Genomic DNA, 15,530 nt, shown 5'->3' with positions numbered 1-15,530 from the left:
CCATATGGGTCAAGCTATACTAGCATCAGTTATGGAACAAATTGACGTCGGAAGAAATCCTATGCCTACCATTGTTGGAGAAACAATGATGAGTTTAGATGAATTGAAAAAGATTCGCAAAGCACCAATTTGAGGATCTCCTATATTATTACAGGTAGAAAATCAATACTTTTAATCACAGAACTAAAAAATATTTAATTTTGTAATGTAATAACAATTAAGTTTTAGGCTTGCAGATTTGGCAAATGGAGGGATTAGGATTATTCAATTCTCCTGATGATATTGAAAAATACACTCCTGATTTCCTTGTGAGAAGGAAGAAGCGCTTTTCTATAAAGATGGGACGTCGGGAGTGGAGCAAAATATTTGAAACTCGCGATTTCTCCATCAAGTGGGTTATGTCATGGTGGAAAATTAAGAAGGTGAATGGAGTCAATACTCAAGCTTTCTGTCGCATCCCAAGCCTATCAAAGTTGACTTTTTATTTCCCATCTAGAGTGATGAGGCAATATGGACTTGCTCAAACTATCCCTCTGGTGATGACCGTCGCCCTCATGAGTACTCTGTATCAAAGAATGTTGAGAGGTTCAACGATTATTGGTACGGTAGACCATTATGGACTGTTGTATCTGATAGAGTTCCTCCTTCATTATTTCGGGAATATAAACAATGGCTACTTGCTCGAAATCAAAAGGACAAGAACAAGGCTCAAAATTCAAAGTCTAAGGGTGTAGAGAAGAGTAACATAAAAGATCGCCTAGGGGATAAGAAGGCTCCTCCTAAAGATCTTTTGGGTTCAAGAGTTGAATTCAAGACTCCTATCATGCCTAAGAAAAATAGTGTTATGGAGGGCAAAGGGAAGTGGAAAGTCACTCTTATAGAGAAGGAAAAGAAATTCTGGGTGGAGAAAAAGGTTGAGGTCTTTGCTAAAGAGGAAACTTCCTCCTCTAAGGTTTCAGTTCGCTCATCTAAGGGTTCACTTTTGGTAAAGAAATTATCAGATGATGAAGATGCAGATAAGAACTGGAAAAGGGCTTAAAAGGAAAAGGAAGATTAGATTTAGATTATTGCTTTACCTTTAAATTCTATTAGACAATTTTCAATTCAAAGTTAATTTTATCTTTAAGCTTTATGTCATCGATAATGTAATTTTAATTTTAAATTAATTATCAATGCAATTTTAGCTTTTAAATTCATTCCCAATTTTTATCAGAAATATTATATTATTAAAAAAGCTTGAATGATCCCAAAAAATAATCCGAGTACGGAATTTGGAAAATTTTCGAACGCATTCGAATGTGAAAAAGATCGCAATTTATTTGCGGAAACCGAATTTTTATCGCGGCAGGATAGTTCTGTCGCAGCGCGGTGGTACTTTCGGGGATGTGATGCTAAAGTTTCGACCGGATTTACGATTTAAAGGAAATATTTTAAGTTTTTAAAGTGGCTGCACCCTACGGAAGGTTTGCCTACATATCCTTGGTATACGGAATCAGACCAAACGTAGCTCTCTTGAGTACAAAACTCATTAAATTATGGGTAGAACTTCTTGAGTTGGTCAAGGTTTGTCATATTTGAAAATTAATTGCCGTCTATATCTGTTAATTTAGCTGCGCCTCCAGATACGATGGTTTTTACAATGTATGGTCCAGACCAATTAGGCCTAAATTTGCCCCTTGGATCTAAAACATTCTTTCTAAGAGCTTTTAATAACAAGTCTCCTTCCTTGATGTTTCTTGTCTTGACCTTTTTGTTGAAGTGTCTAGCCATGCGATTTTGGTAGCATTGAACATGATGTAAGGCTTCTAGTCGTTTTTCATTGAGTAGAATTAGCTCTTCATATCGTGCTCTTATCCATTCAATTTCATCAAGTTTACTTTTCAATGTTATGCACAAGGAGGGTATTTCTAATTCTACAAGTTGTACGCGTCCATTCCATAGACTAGGGAGAACGACGTAGTTCCTGTGGATGAGCGGATTGACATGCGATAACCCCAAAGAGCAAAATGGACTTTATTAGGCCAATCCTTGTAATTCTCCGTCATCTTTTCAATAATTGTCTTTACATTCTTATTGGTTACTACTACTGCACCATTTGCTTGAGGTTTATATAGAGAGTAGTGATCATGTTGGATACCATACTTTTTAAGTAGGTCTTCACATTCTGCTTGAAAGTGAGTACCATTGTCACTTATCATTTAATTTCTTGTGGGACTCCATATCGACATATGACATTTCTTTCGATGAAGAGTGCCACATGCTTTGTAGTGAGTTTTGCGTAGGATGCAACTTCGACCCACTTGGTGAAATAATCGATGGCAACGAGGATGTATTCATGGCCTCCTAATCCAAGTGGAGTGATTTTTCCGATAATATCTATTCCCCAAGTTGAGAATGGCCATGGAGATGTGTAAGTGTAAAGAAGAGACGGTGGAACATGTTGTAAATTGGTATATATCTGGCATTTTACACACCTTTTCACATATTGATGGCAATCTATTTTCATGGTAGTTGATAAGTGGTTTATTTAACCACTTATTGTGGTGGTTTTTACCCGAATTTATAATCTTTTCCCCTCTTTCTAACCCGTTTTGTATATAAATGTTGCGTTTTGGCTTTGCCCCCCCACCTCCTTGTGTGTTTGTATACTTAATTTGCAGGTAATGGTGAAGTGAAGCAAACCAAGGAAGTTCATGGATCGAGATTAGAGGAAAAAAGAGATGAAGGGAGAAGCCGCTCCTAATGGAGCGGGCGTGCACCTCTCCAGGAGCGGGCGCTCCTTTTAAGTTTCCAATTTTGAACCTATGGGGAGCGGGCGTGCACCCGAGCTGGAGCGGGCACTCCTCCAAGACTTCAACATTCTGCCTATATTCTAAGAACAGCTGGAGCGAGCGTGTAGTCACGACGGAGCGGGCGCTCCTAGCTGGTCTGCGAGAATCTGCCTCAATCTGAGATTAGAGGAGCGGGAGCTCCTCCTTGTTTGCTCGAATCTGCCTCATGTTAAAAGAGCGAGGAGCGGGCGTGCATCCTTTGAGGAGTGGGCGCTCCTCCTTGGAGCTTTGAATCTGCCAATCTTTTGAAAAGTAGGGGAGCGGGCGCGCATGTATAAGGAGCGGGCGCTCCTCTTTCTGGAGCAGGCGCTCCTAGTTGGAAATCCGTTTTCTTTTGATGGATTAACCTATGTAATTCGGAGAGTATAAATACTACCCCTTTAGTTCATTTTAAAACGGGCAGCAGTCTTAGCATAGTTCTTAGCAACCTCCTGTTAGTTTGTAACAATCATCTTTGGTATTTTAGCTTAGAAACTCTTAAATTAATCATTGTAGTAGCAAGTTTTAAAAATCATTTTCAGAAATTCAGCATTGGTATTCAACATATGAAGCTTCAATTAGTAACTTCTTTCACTTATCTCTACTTATTTTCTGATTTTATTTTGTTATTGCAAGTCATTTGAATCTCTCTTGATCTTGACAAATTGTTGTTGCATGTTAGTTTTATCCATAGTGAATCACTTTTCCCCAATTTTAGAATTACTTAGAATCCTAACTTGGGACTTTGCATGTTACTCACAATGAGTTGTGAGTAGTCCTCTTAGCTAGGGGTTGGGTGAAACTCAATCTAATGGTTAATTAAGTGATTTTGGGAGATGTATTAATGTTTGAATTGTGATTAAATTGATTACATGAGATTGCTTGTTAGTTCTTTATGATAGGAGTAGATACCCTAGACTTTGGGCTTGATGGCATGATATGCTTGATTTGACATGTGAATGTATATTAAGTATGTCATTACTTATTGCGAATTTGACAATGTATCTCCTATTGCTAAACTAATGAGGAACCTAAGTTTAGGAGTGTGAGTTGTTTTCTTATTTCATGAGGTTGGTCTTACATGTAGTCCTTGCTATCTGTTGTCTCTATTTGCTCCCAATATTCTTGATTTCCATGGTTTTATTGGATCCCACTCCCTAGTGCTTTTATTTACTTGATTTAGAACAATAGCTTGTTTATCTACTTGACGAACCCCCGACCAACAATAGTCTTTGAACTAGCTTGCGTGTTAAGATCTTTAGCAATTATATCCCTTTCCTTGTAGACCGAACTCTTACTTATAATTGTTCTTGGTTTGTGAAATGTTTGCTTATAAATGTGTTTGAATGAGTGCGGAATGTGTGACCGGTCTAACGCCCATCAATAGTCCAGTAATTGCCTAGGTGCATGACCTTCTGGACTAGCATTTTACCATTCATGTGTGTTCCACATGTTCCTTCGTGGATAATTATCATTGGATTTTAAGCCTCCATTTTTCCTACGCATAGGAGAGATCTACCTTTAGGTACTCTTTTGTGAAGTTCACCATCTATAAGTACGAACTGTGAGGCTAAGAGTCTCAAAGCGCGTTTCGCTCTTTTGTCATCATTAGGTGGATATTCCCCTTTGGTGACATAGTTAAGAATGTCTGTGTACCATGGTTCTTCTTCGTCCTCCTAAACTTCTTCTTCATCCTCAAGAGCTTGAACATAGGCAAGCTCATGCCTTTTCTCTATGGTTAGAGGCATTTGCTCGACTTCCATAGGAATCCTAACCATTGAGGCTAGTCTTGCTAAGGCATCAGCGAATTGATTTTCCTCTCTTGGTAGGTATGTATATTCTACCTTCTTGAGTTAATCTGTGAGAGTTTCCAAGTAGGTTTGGTATGGGGCTAGACTTTCACTCCTCACCTTCCATCTCTTGGAAATCTAGTTGATAATAAGGGATGAGTCTTCGAATATTCGAAGCTTTTTGACCCTAGTGCCAATGTTGTTTCGAGGCCTACCACACATGCTTCATATTCTGCAGCATTGTTGGTGACGTCGAAGTCAAGTTTTATTGAGATTGGATGTGCTCTTTGTTAGGTGACACTAATAAGACTCCTACGCCACATCCCTTTTGATTGGATGCACAATCAAAGTATGGTACCCAAGTGTCGTCCTTAGTGACTTGTAATTCTTGATTTGGGAAATCATTTTCTTGTACTGGTGTTGAATCTTCAAGTGGAAAGTCAGCCAAAAATTTAGAAATTGCAGACCCCTTGATAGACTTTTGGCGCATCAACCTTAGGTCGAATTGAGCCAAGGTGATTATACATCTTGATATTTTCCATTAAGTGTGGATTTCTCGAAGAGGTATTTGAAAGGATCCATTCGAGACACCACATGGACTATGTGAACAAGCATGTAATGCCTTAGCTTCTTTGTGGCCCACACGAGTGCAAGGCACAATTTTTCAAGTGGTGTATACCGAACTTCATATTCAATCATCTTTTTACTTAGATAGTAGATGGCGTTTTCTTTGCCTTCTACTTCTTATACGAGCATAGCCCCCATTGTTTCCTTGGTGATTGTCACGTATAGATGAAGAGGAATGTCTAGTAGCGTCGTTACTAGTACAGGAGGATTTGCAAGGTAGGCTTTGATCTTGTCAAAGGCTTCTTGACACTCATCGTCCCATACTACTGGTACATTCTTCTTGAGTTTCTTGAATATTAGTTCACATATTGTGGTGAGTTTTAATATAAACCTACTTATGCATTGCAACCGGCCAATGAATCCTCGAATTTTCTTCTCGGTCTTGGATGGGCGGCAGCATGGACATGATAACCTTGATCTTAGTGGGGTCTATTTCAATTCCTCCGAAGCTAATGACATAGCCTAGAAGTTTTGCTAAGGTAACCCCAAATGCACATTTAGCTAGATTTAGCCTCATGTTGTACTTGCGAAGCCTTTCAAAGAATTTTCTCAAGGCTGTTTGGTGACCAGGGCGATCTTTAGGTTTTACAATCATATCATCCACGTACATATCGACTTCTTTATGCATCATGTCATGGAGTAAGGCAGTTGTTGCTCTTTGGTATGTGGCACCAGTGTTTTTCATCCTGAATGGCATCACCGTGTAGCGGTACCCCATGGTGTTATGAAGGTGGTCTTTTCCATGTCTTCTTCTGCCATGAGAATCTGGTTATAACCTACATACCCATCCATAAACGAGAGAAGTGCGTGATTTGTTTTATTATCTACTAGAATGTCGATGTGAAGTAGAGGGAAATTGTCCTTTGGGCTAGCCTTGTTGAGATCCTTGTAGTCGACATACATTCTTACTCTACCATCCTTCTTGGGAACTGGTACCACATTAGTGACCCATTCAGGATACTTGGATAATTTGACAAAACCTGCAATTATTTGTTTTTTGAATTTCTTCTTTTATTTTCAGTGCTACGTCGGGTTTCATTCGGCATAACTTTTGTTTTACAGGTTTCATTCCCGGAATTAGTGGTATAGTATGTTGAGCAATTTCTCTGCTTATACCTATCATATCTTCATATGACCAAGCAAAGACATTGATAAACTCAACAAGTAGATTTATTAATTCAGCTCTTTCCTCTTGATTTAGAGTTAGTTCAATTTTAACTTCTCTTTTGATGGTGGGATCCTTTGAGATATCAACAGTTTCAGTTTCTTCAATTATTGCCGTTTTATTCTCTAGTGCTTCCATTGCTTTAATTATTTCTTTGTCATTTTCATTATTAGCAAAGCAATACTCGTCGTCTTGGGTAAGAGAATAACACGAAGAGTAAGCGGATGAAGTCATATTATTAAACTCTTGAACCATTACATTAAAAAGAGAAAGGTCTGTGGGGACCTGGCCACTAACTATTCTAGGGGTAGATTCTAAGCTAGGTTTGATGGTAGGAGGTTCAACTATAAGAGACTTAGTAGACTCAAGGATAGAAGACTCTAAAGAAGACTCAAACTTAGACTCAGACTCAAACTCATCAAATATGGGGCCTTCACCCGTAGTTATGGATATCTTCCTTCCACTTGGCGTAGTCACTTTCATGGTCTTGCGCCATCCCTTGAGTAGTCCTTCCGCTAGAGTGATGAGCTTAGAGGGGTTGAAGTCTTCGCTTTGTAAGACAATCTGTATAAGTATGGAGTTGTCATCGACACACTTAGGCTCATTTTTCTCATAGCCAAAGAGGACACCCATGATATTAAAGTCAAAGCACGGGGGTGCTCGTTCCTTATAGGTGGGATTGGGAATTTCATCTATAAATTTGCAATCCAAGAAGATATTGAACCCAGATTGGCGTATCCCATTCCTGACGAGTGGTTCAGGGAATTCATAGCATGGGTAATCTTCTCCCTCTTTTATAAATTGTCCATTCAAAGTGAGGGGATATGGATCTATTGGTATTGCACCTTTCTGGATATGAGATCTTCTTCATGCATTGGACTTTTCCAAGCCTCACTTGAGGTCTTCCGGAGTTGGGTCGAATCCAAGTCCAAAAGTATCCCTCTTAGGGAGGCTAGGTAGTCCCATGCGCTTAGCTATTTCTTTCTTCTTTCCTAGAGTCATTCCAGGAAAGTTTCCTTGTCTTTTAAGAATATCATTGACGACGAAATTTGAGTGAGGGTTATAGTCAAGAGGGGTCTTTTCATCTTCTTCGATAAAAGAGACCTCTTCGGCGTTAAAGCCCCACAAGTGTTCTTCATACTCATCGTGTTCCACATGAATGATTGGTCTGTTGACCGCTTTGATTCTCATGGGGGAGGCATCGATTGTGATAGAAATTCCTCCTTTTATAGCCTTTAGTTGTTGATGGAGAGATGAAGGAATGGCCTTGAGGTCATGGAGCCAAGGGCATCCCAACAATAGTGCTATGTTCAATGACTCCTGAAGTGACATTCATGGTGATGGTTCCAAGGGCTTGGCGACTAGAGTTGTCATAAGCCCTTATTATTTGTGTGGATGGAGTCAAGTCCTCATCCTTTATTCCCTACATACTGGCAGTGCAAAGTGGGCATACATTAATTGTTGAACCATTGCCTACAAGGGTCATTGGCACATTCATCCTTTTACATACCACTGTGAGGTTTAAGGCTTTATTGTGTTTATCACCCTCCGACTGTAATTCTTTGTCATAAAAAGGTATCAAATTATTTGGACTTGGGAGGTCACTTGTGAGGAAGTTGGCCAACCCTTCCGGAGTAGTTTTGGAATCTACTCCAGCTTTTGCTAGAGCATCCATTACTACGACTCTATGCTCATGAGATGAGGCTCGAAGCTTCCAAACATTCATCTCTACTTTAGTCTTCTTAAGTTGCTTGACTATATCATTGTCTTCTATGAAGGACGTTGGAGCTTGTTGAGTTGCAAGTGGAGGCACATGTGTGTCTGGTTGTTGTAACCTTTCGGACCTTGTAAGCACTGTAATTGGGGAATGTTCATCCCATACATCATCATTGTTATTATATGGGTAAATTGTAGCAGGGGGTGTTTCGATCATGTCCTTGAGGTATACATCTTCATCATCATTGTCCTATATTCCATTGAAAATGGTATCATTGGAGGTTAGGATAGTGTTTTCTTCCCTTGGGGTGTTCTTCTTTCTTAAGATGAAAAGCTCCCCATTATCTATGAGCTCTTGGACATGGTCTTTGAACTGGAAACAACTTTCGGTTGTGTGTCCTCTAGATTGATACTATTTGCAATAGAATTTGTCCATCCTCTTAAGGGACTCAAATGGCTTTGGTTCAAGATGCTTGACCATACCCCTATCACGGAGCATGTCAAAGGCTCTTTCATAAGTAGTGCCTATAGGTGTGTAAGCCTTCTTTTCCTTTTCTCTTGTGGCTCGATAACGTTGAAAATAAATTGCTTCCTTCCAACGGTATTTAGTCCATGAGAAGGAGAAGAAGGGTCACACTTCCTTTTGAGGACTAGCCGGGTTCTAATTCTTCTTACTCTTTTAAGAAGTTCTTGAAGTTCAATATGGGCTATATGAAGAGCATCACACAGGCGAGCAACGTCCTTTTTGGTAGCCTTTTGAGGGAGACTAGCAATGTCTTCATTGGAAGTCTCACTTTGGAAATCAGTCATGGCATCAAAGAAGACCTCCCCTTCTTCTTCAACGGCGGTAACTTCTTTCATGGAAAGTTTTTCAATAGGCCTAATAAGAAGTGATGGATCAAAAGGAGCTTGATCGTCAGAGATGGCCAATGCATCAGAAAGTGGAGAGGTATTGATACTTGGCTTTTTGCCGGCAGAAGGCACGGGAAGCTTGTTGTTATCTATCTAATATTGGATAGCTTCCTTTAGCTTCCAACAACTCTCAGTAGTATGGCCCCTACCTTGATGGTACTTGCAATGGGCATTAGGATTCCAGTTAGATAACCTTTTTTCAGGTGCAGGATCATGGATTTGTCCAATAGGAGTGATGATTCCCTTGGCATGGAGACGATAAAAGGCGGTGTCATAGCTCATCCCAATAGGGGTGAACTCTTTCCTTAGTTGCCTTCTTGGCCCTTGATTATCCATGGCCAAGACATCATTTAGATTGAAGGTGCTAACATTGTTACGAGAGTGGGTGTTTTGAGAAGAAGAAGGATGGTTGTTCTTCTTTCCTTTCCAGCCATTGTTGTTACTATTGTTAGCAGCTTTCGATTTTTTGAGGTCGTCTTCGATGTCAATGCCTATGTTGTAGACGGCCTTGAAAGTGTTCAAAGTTTGATACTTCTAATGCTTTTGATACTTTCTTGGATATTTCTAATGAACATTCTCACAGACTCTTTCTCACTCGGAACTTCAATCATTTTGGCAGAAGTTTCTATCCACCTATTGTAAAATGCAGTGAAGCCTTCATTTTCTTTTTGTTTAAGAATTTCAAGTTCTCTATGATCAGTTTCTACTTGAATATTACATTTGTATCTCTCAACGAAAACATGCATAATAATATCCCAAGTAGCAATTTTCTCAGCATCTATGGAGAAGAACCATTGTTGGCATACTGGTTCCAAGGAGAGAGAGAAAAGCCAGAGGAAGACCTTCTTATCAATCCCCTTGACCTCCATGACTGTCTCGAAAGCCTTCAAGTGAAAATAAGGATTGTCAGTAGATTTGAATTTAGGAATGTCATTGGCAGAGAACTTCTACGAAAGAAGGTCCTTCTCCACTAAGATCCGCTTAGAGCTTATGCCAAGGTATTTATAGTCATTGGAGATTTGACTTAAGCTGTTTTCGATGCGCTTTATTGCCTAGGATGTTAATTGCTTATTAGGATCATCAGCCTTCTCCATTCGAGTGCTGAGTCCTTTGATCATTTCAGTAAGACCTTCCATAGTCTTTTAGAGTTTGTCGACATCTTCTTGTTTAGCTGCCATTGGTTTCACTTTTCTTCTTATTCTAACCGGGCTATGGAAAAGGAGTACTTGAACAAAATTGTTGTCTCGAATCAAACGCCCTTCTTTCCTCGACCAAGCACTGTAAAAATTAAACCATTGACTCTTTTATGACTTGACTCTAATTGACTTGTATTTTAATTAGGTTGAAAAGCAAAAGATGGGTGCATATTTTGTGGGAATCAAGCAAGGGAGACAAGTTTTCAAGCAATCATAGTTTATGTTGGGAGGATAATATCCGACTAACCCCCTAAAAAATGATGGAAAAAACGCACGCAAGACTCTTAGCATGGTCATGGTGAAAGAGGGACATGTTCAAGGACTCGTAAGTGAAAGTAATATGTTTAAGACTCGTGTGATGACCATGGGACTAACACGTGATTAGACTCCAACAACGACCAAGTAAAGACCATGTTTATACATTAAACTGGTTAATCGTGATAGTAAAACTCGACGCGTAGACTCGGAAAGAACATCCGAACCATCGCATAGCGATGGAACCATCGGAGGACGCTGGAACCATCGCGGCGCAATAAGACTATCACGACGAGATGGAGACCGGCGCTCTGCGCCACAGACCAAATTTATGCACCGATATTGGAACGTCAATCTAATCTGTTTTCGGTGATTCTTTCGAAGGTTTAAGCCTATAGTCTGCTAGGTCGAGTATATTTAGACTTTATTGGTTCATATTAAGTAACCAATTTAAATAAGCAAAGTCCTTTTTAGTCCTTGGTTAGTTCATTAGACTTTATTTACAAGAAACAAGTTAACACAAAGGGTTAGTTTAATCACAAATAAGGTATGCACAAGTAAGAGATGCACAAGTAGTCAAGTATGATGCAATGAGTTTGCCACCTAACCATGGCTCTAGTTCTCTAAGGTTAAGGATTATGGTGTCCAAGAGGGTCCATGGTGAAGAGTCTGGATTCATCGTGCGGAAGCCTTATCATAGAAGGGTTGGCACAATGGATGGGACCCTGCAAGTTAAACTCAACTCCATGGATTAGTGAATTCAACAAACTCGGATGCACCCATTATTGCACGGAGCGTTTATTAGGGTGGAGGGAGCATGAATTCCCAAGGGCTAAAACCATATTAAGAACTTATGGGTTCAAAAAAGTCAAAAAACTCAATCAAGAAGTAAAATCGTCGAGACAGTACTAGAATCGAGCAAAACAAGAAGACAGAAAGCTGGCGCAGAATCGCCAGATCTGCGCTGGAAGGCAAGAACTATCGCACGGCAATTGCTCCATCGCGGCGCGATGAAGCTATCGTTTGGCGATGGTTTCTGTCGTCCGATCCTGCGATGGTTCCAACGCTCTACGGCAATATCTATGTTCGATATTTTTTCCGATTTTTCGTAGTGTCTGTTCGATTTCAGTTGTGAAAGATATTTTCGGCCTTTTCTACGTGTATATTCCTATGTTTTTGACGTATTACTGGTAGGCGTGTCGCGCACCTTACAAAAATAAACCTAACTATTCCTCTTAACTATGTAGTCGGACAAGTAAGGGTCGAATCCCAAGAGACTAAGGTTCAACTAATTAAGTAGACTCAAGTAATCACCAAGTAAGTAACAAATCAATAGTGAAGAAATTAATAACTAGAATACTAAATAACATAAATAATCTAAATAAAATGATAAAAAAATGAACTAAAGCATCCAAGATCAAACATTACCACAAATATAATCGATGCACTAGTAAATCTACCCCCAATGACACTTCAATTGACAAGAGGAAAAGCATTCCCTAAACAATACCAAAGGTCTCTTCCGAGTTATTAATGGCTTCCCAAATCAACTATCAAGCCTATTTCCATGGAATCAAGCGAATAAGGGACATTAAACACAAAACACAATACTTAAATTCCTAATCATCCAATCATCCACTTCCGTGATGAACTTCAAACCCTTAATTGAAATACCCAAATCCTACCCAACTTCCGTTGCGATAAGAACAAAGAGATGATAAAAATACTAATTATTCCTAATCTAGCATTGGCATAAACACAATCAATTAAGCATGTCAATTGGGATCATTATTGGAGAATTTAAAGATTCAATTCATGTATCAATCATATTCGGGTTTTGCAAGATCCCGAATTATGGATCTACTCACACATATTAACGAAAACAAAAATAAGATTCAATGGAGAAAACATAATTAATAAGCAATAAAAAGGTAAAGGAGAGAGAAAGTAGATGAATACCAATTACTTCAATTGAGAAAGCTTGAATTGTTGATGAATAATAATGCCTAATTAAAGAATAGAAATCAAACTATGTAAAGAGAAAAACTAGGGTTTAATGAAGTTCTAATACTAGGGAAAATAAAAGCCAAACTCTTAATTATGATTACAATGGGTATTTATACCCCTAAGAAAGATAAAATCCGAAAATAATTAAAACCGGGTAACTTCGAAGCTGTGCCCGGTCTGCCCGGGCGAAGGATGCCCGGTCGGGCGCACAGGGTAAGTCTAGATTTTTCAGTTTCCTTCTTCCGCCCGGTCAGCCCGGGCTTTGAATGCCCGGTCGGGCGCGCGTAGCAATATAAAACAAAGCTCTGCACTGCATTCTTTCTTCGCCCTAGCAGCCAGGGCATTGGGGAATTTTCCTCTTTCACTTAATAACCTCTTATATGACCATCCAAAACAAGTCCGAAACATCCAAGAAATCTATGTTTTCCTGTGAAGCTCATTTAAATAGATCGAACACACTAAAGAAGAGATTATTAGCGAGAAATAGCTCCGTAGAGCTCAAAACCATGCAAAATACGTTGTGAAACCGGGATAAAACATGGTATAAAATGCATATATCAAATTCTCCCAAGCTAACCTCTTGCTTGCCCTCAAGCAAGACATTTAAAAACAACAAACAACCAAGTAAGCATACTTCACCCTATAGTGCATTGGAAATAACGGACTCAAAATCGAAATCAGACAAGCAAGCATCTTGGCCAACTAATCGAATCACTTAAACCATCAATCAACCTAGGTGGTCGTCAAGCGAAATCAACCATGTGCAACTCAGGAATCGATGACTAGAATATCTCACTTGGTGGTAACTCTGCACAATATTTATGTGGCAAGCTAAAGATGAGCTCGATCTCTCTCCATCCCCACCAATAATGATAACCCCCCATCTCACAACACTCGCGTGTTTAAAGGGTTATACTGTCACTCAATCTAGTCAAATGTCGACTCGAAATGTGACATATATTCCAGCATTTTGACAAAGGACTCATTTCACATGAACACAATACCATGCACGAAGGTCAGAAGGTTTTTTTCAAGCTCTTAATGTAGGCCAGGTGAAAGTGGGTAGGGAATAAATTGGGAAATGTAGGCAAATATAGTATAACTGGGGAGCTATCCAACATGATCAATAAACATCCTCGATCCATCATTCTGACTCGCAAGGGTACATACCCCAATTATATCGTAAACAACCAATTCACTGCAATTGTCAACCAATTTATTCTTTATAGCATACTCATTGCATAGTTTCCTCTATATATACATATATATATATATATATATATATATATATATATATATATATATATAAATTTATTTTTCTCTCATTTTTTCAAGTTTTTCCTTCTTTCGTTTTTTTTTCTTTTCATTATTCTTCTCTCTTTTTTTTTTCATTCACCTTCCAAAGATATAATCTCCATGCTTCTGATTCCTTATTTTTTTTTTATTTTAGCTCCACATGAAACACCAAGTTCATCACAAATTAAAAGAACACCAAGATATATAGCTCCCCCAAGCTAGACTTGGGAAAAGTAACCAATTGGGGCCAAGGGGTTAATTTTGTGACTTAAATGAAAAATATGGACAAGGCTACAACATGGGTGAGCAAGAAGGGAACAAACGTTTCTAAATTCATCTGGAGGCTACCTAAAGAACAAGGCCTTCGTCCTTCTCAACGTGCACGTGCAATGTACTATGACACACTACTAAGAGTCTAAAGTCAAAACTAAGATCAATATCACACCAGGAACTAAACACACATGAATAAATAATTAAGGATCAGACCTCACAGTTAACACAGTCAAGCTCTAGATTCATACATGGTTAACAAAGCTGACTTCCACTAGGGATCAAAACAATTCAAGGTCAAATCATGATCATTAATACACAATGCAAGCCTTTCAATCAAAATCAAGTCGAAAACCTTTTGGCATCAAGGATAGGGGCACGGGGAAGTAGCATTAAAATCAATCTAACAAAGCAAAAGCAAAAGAAAATAAGAGAATATACCGAGATAGATATACACAAGTCTCCCCCAAGCTACACTCGGCAATGGCCTCATTGCAACGTGTGGGAGGTGGAAAATTGAAATATAGATTTGGGACCAAACCCTCAGAACTATCAACCTTTCACATTGAGGTCAAAGGCAACGTCGAGGTTAGCTAGGAGTATTCAAGTCTCGTGAAGGAGGCATGGTGTATAATTTGGGAGAGTATCAAGAATGTGTTTAGGGTGTGCTTAGCTAAGGCTTAGAACATGGGATCAAGAGAGAGAGAGAAGGGATGATTAAGAAGATTGAAGGAGATGATGATGATTGTTGGTGATTGAAAACGGGATGAAACAACCTCTTTTTATAAAGAAAAGAGAGAGTCAAAGCGATAAAAAAAGATCCGAATTTAAAACGAAATAAAATAGGTCTCATCGTAGGTCAATAAGAGTATCGCGCTGCGACAGGGTCCATCGTGGCGCGATAGTTCTGTCGTTCTGCGATGGTTTTCTAAAGATAAGAATATGTACAGAGTTTGATTTCCAATCAGATTGGGTTAATCAAATATCTGTACGTATTCTATTTTGACCGGGATTAGGATTATCAAAAAAGAGATGTTTTATTCAATATCAAATTCTTTAATCTTATCTTTTGGGGAAAGGATAAATTAGAACCTTGTAGAGGATTCTAGAAACTCACAATGAATCCTAATGGATTTAAGATTGAAAATAACCTTCTAGATGATTCTAGATGCTCATAACAAATCCTAATTGGTTTAGGATTGGGATCAACGTATTTGAACCCTCACATGATCATTGGGTCGTAGGTAAGATGAACCTAAGTCCGGTTTGGGCTCGGTTTAGTATTTTGGCCATAACTTATTCGTTATAAGTCGTATTTGGGCTTATAATATATCGTTGGAAAGCTCTTTTCAAAACCCATCGAACTAAACATTAATTGTACCATGATTATGGACCAAAATAATCTGGTTTGGACGTTTTTAAGGTTTGGACACAAAATGAATTATTTTAAGGACACGAAATGGATGGTTTTGGATTAAAATACACA

The sequence above is a fragment of the Chenopodium quinoa genome, unplaced genomic scaffold, assembly GCF_001683475.1.
Source record: "Chenopodium quinoa cultivar QQ74 unplaced genomic scaffold, ASM168347v1, whole genome shotgun sequence".
NCBI lineage: Eukaryota > Viridiplantae > Streptophyta > Magnoliopsida > Caryophyllales > Amaranthaceae > Chenopodium > Chenopodium quinoa.
The sequence above is the reverse complement of the archived record's forward strand: the minus strand, read 5'-3'. Positions refer to the sequence as shown.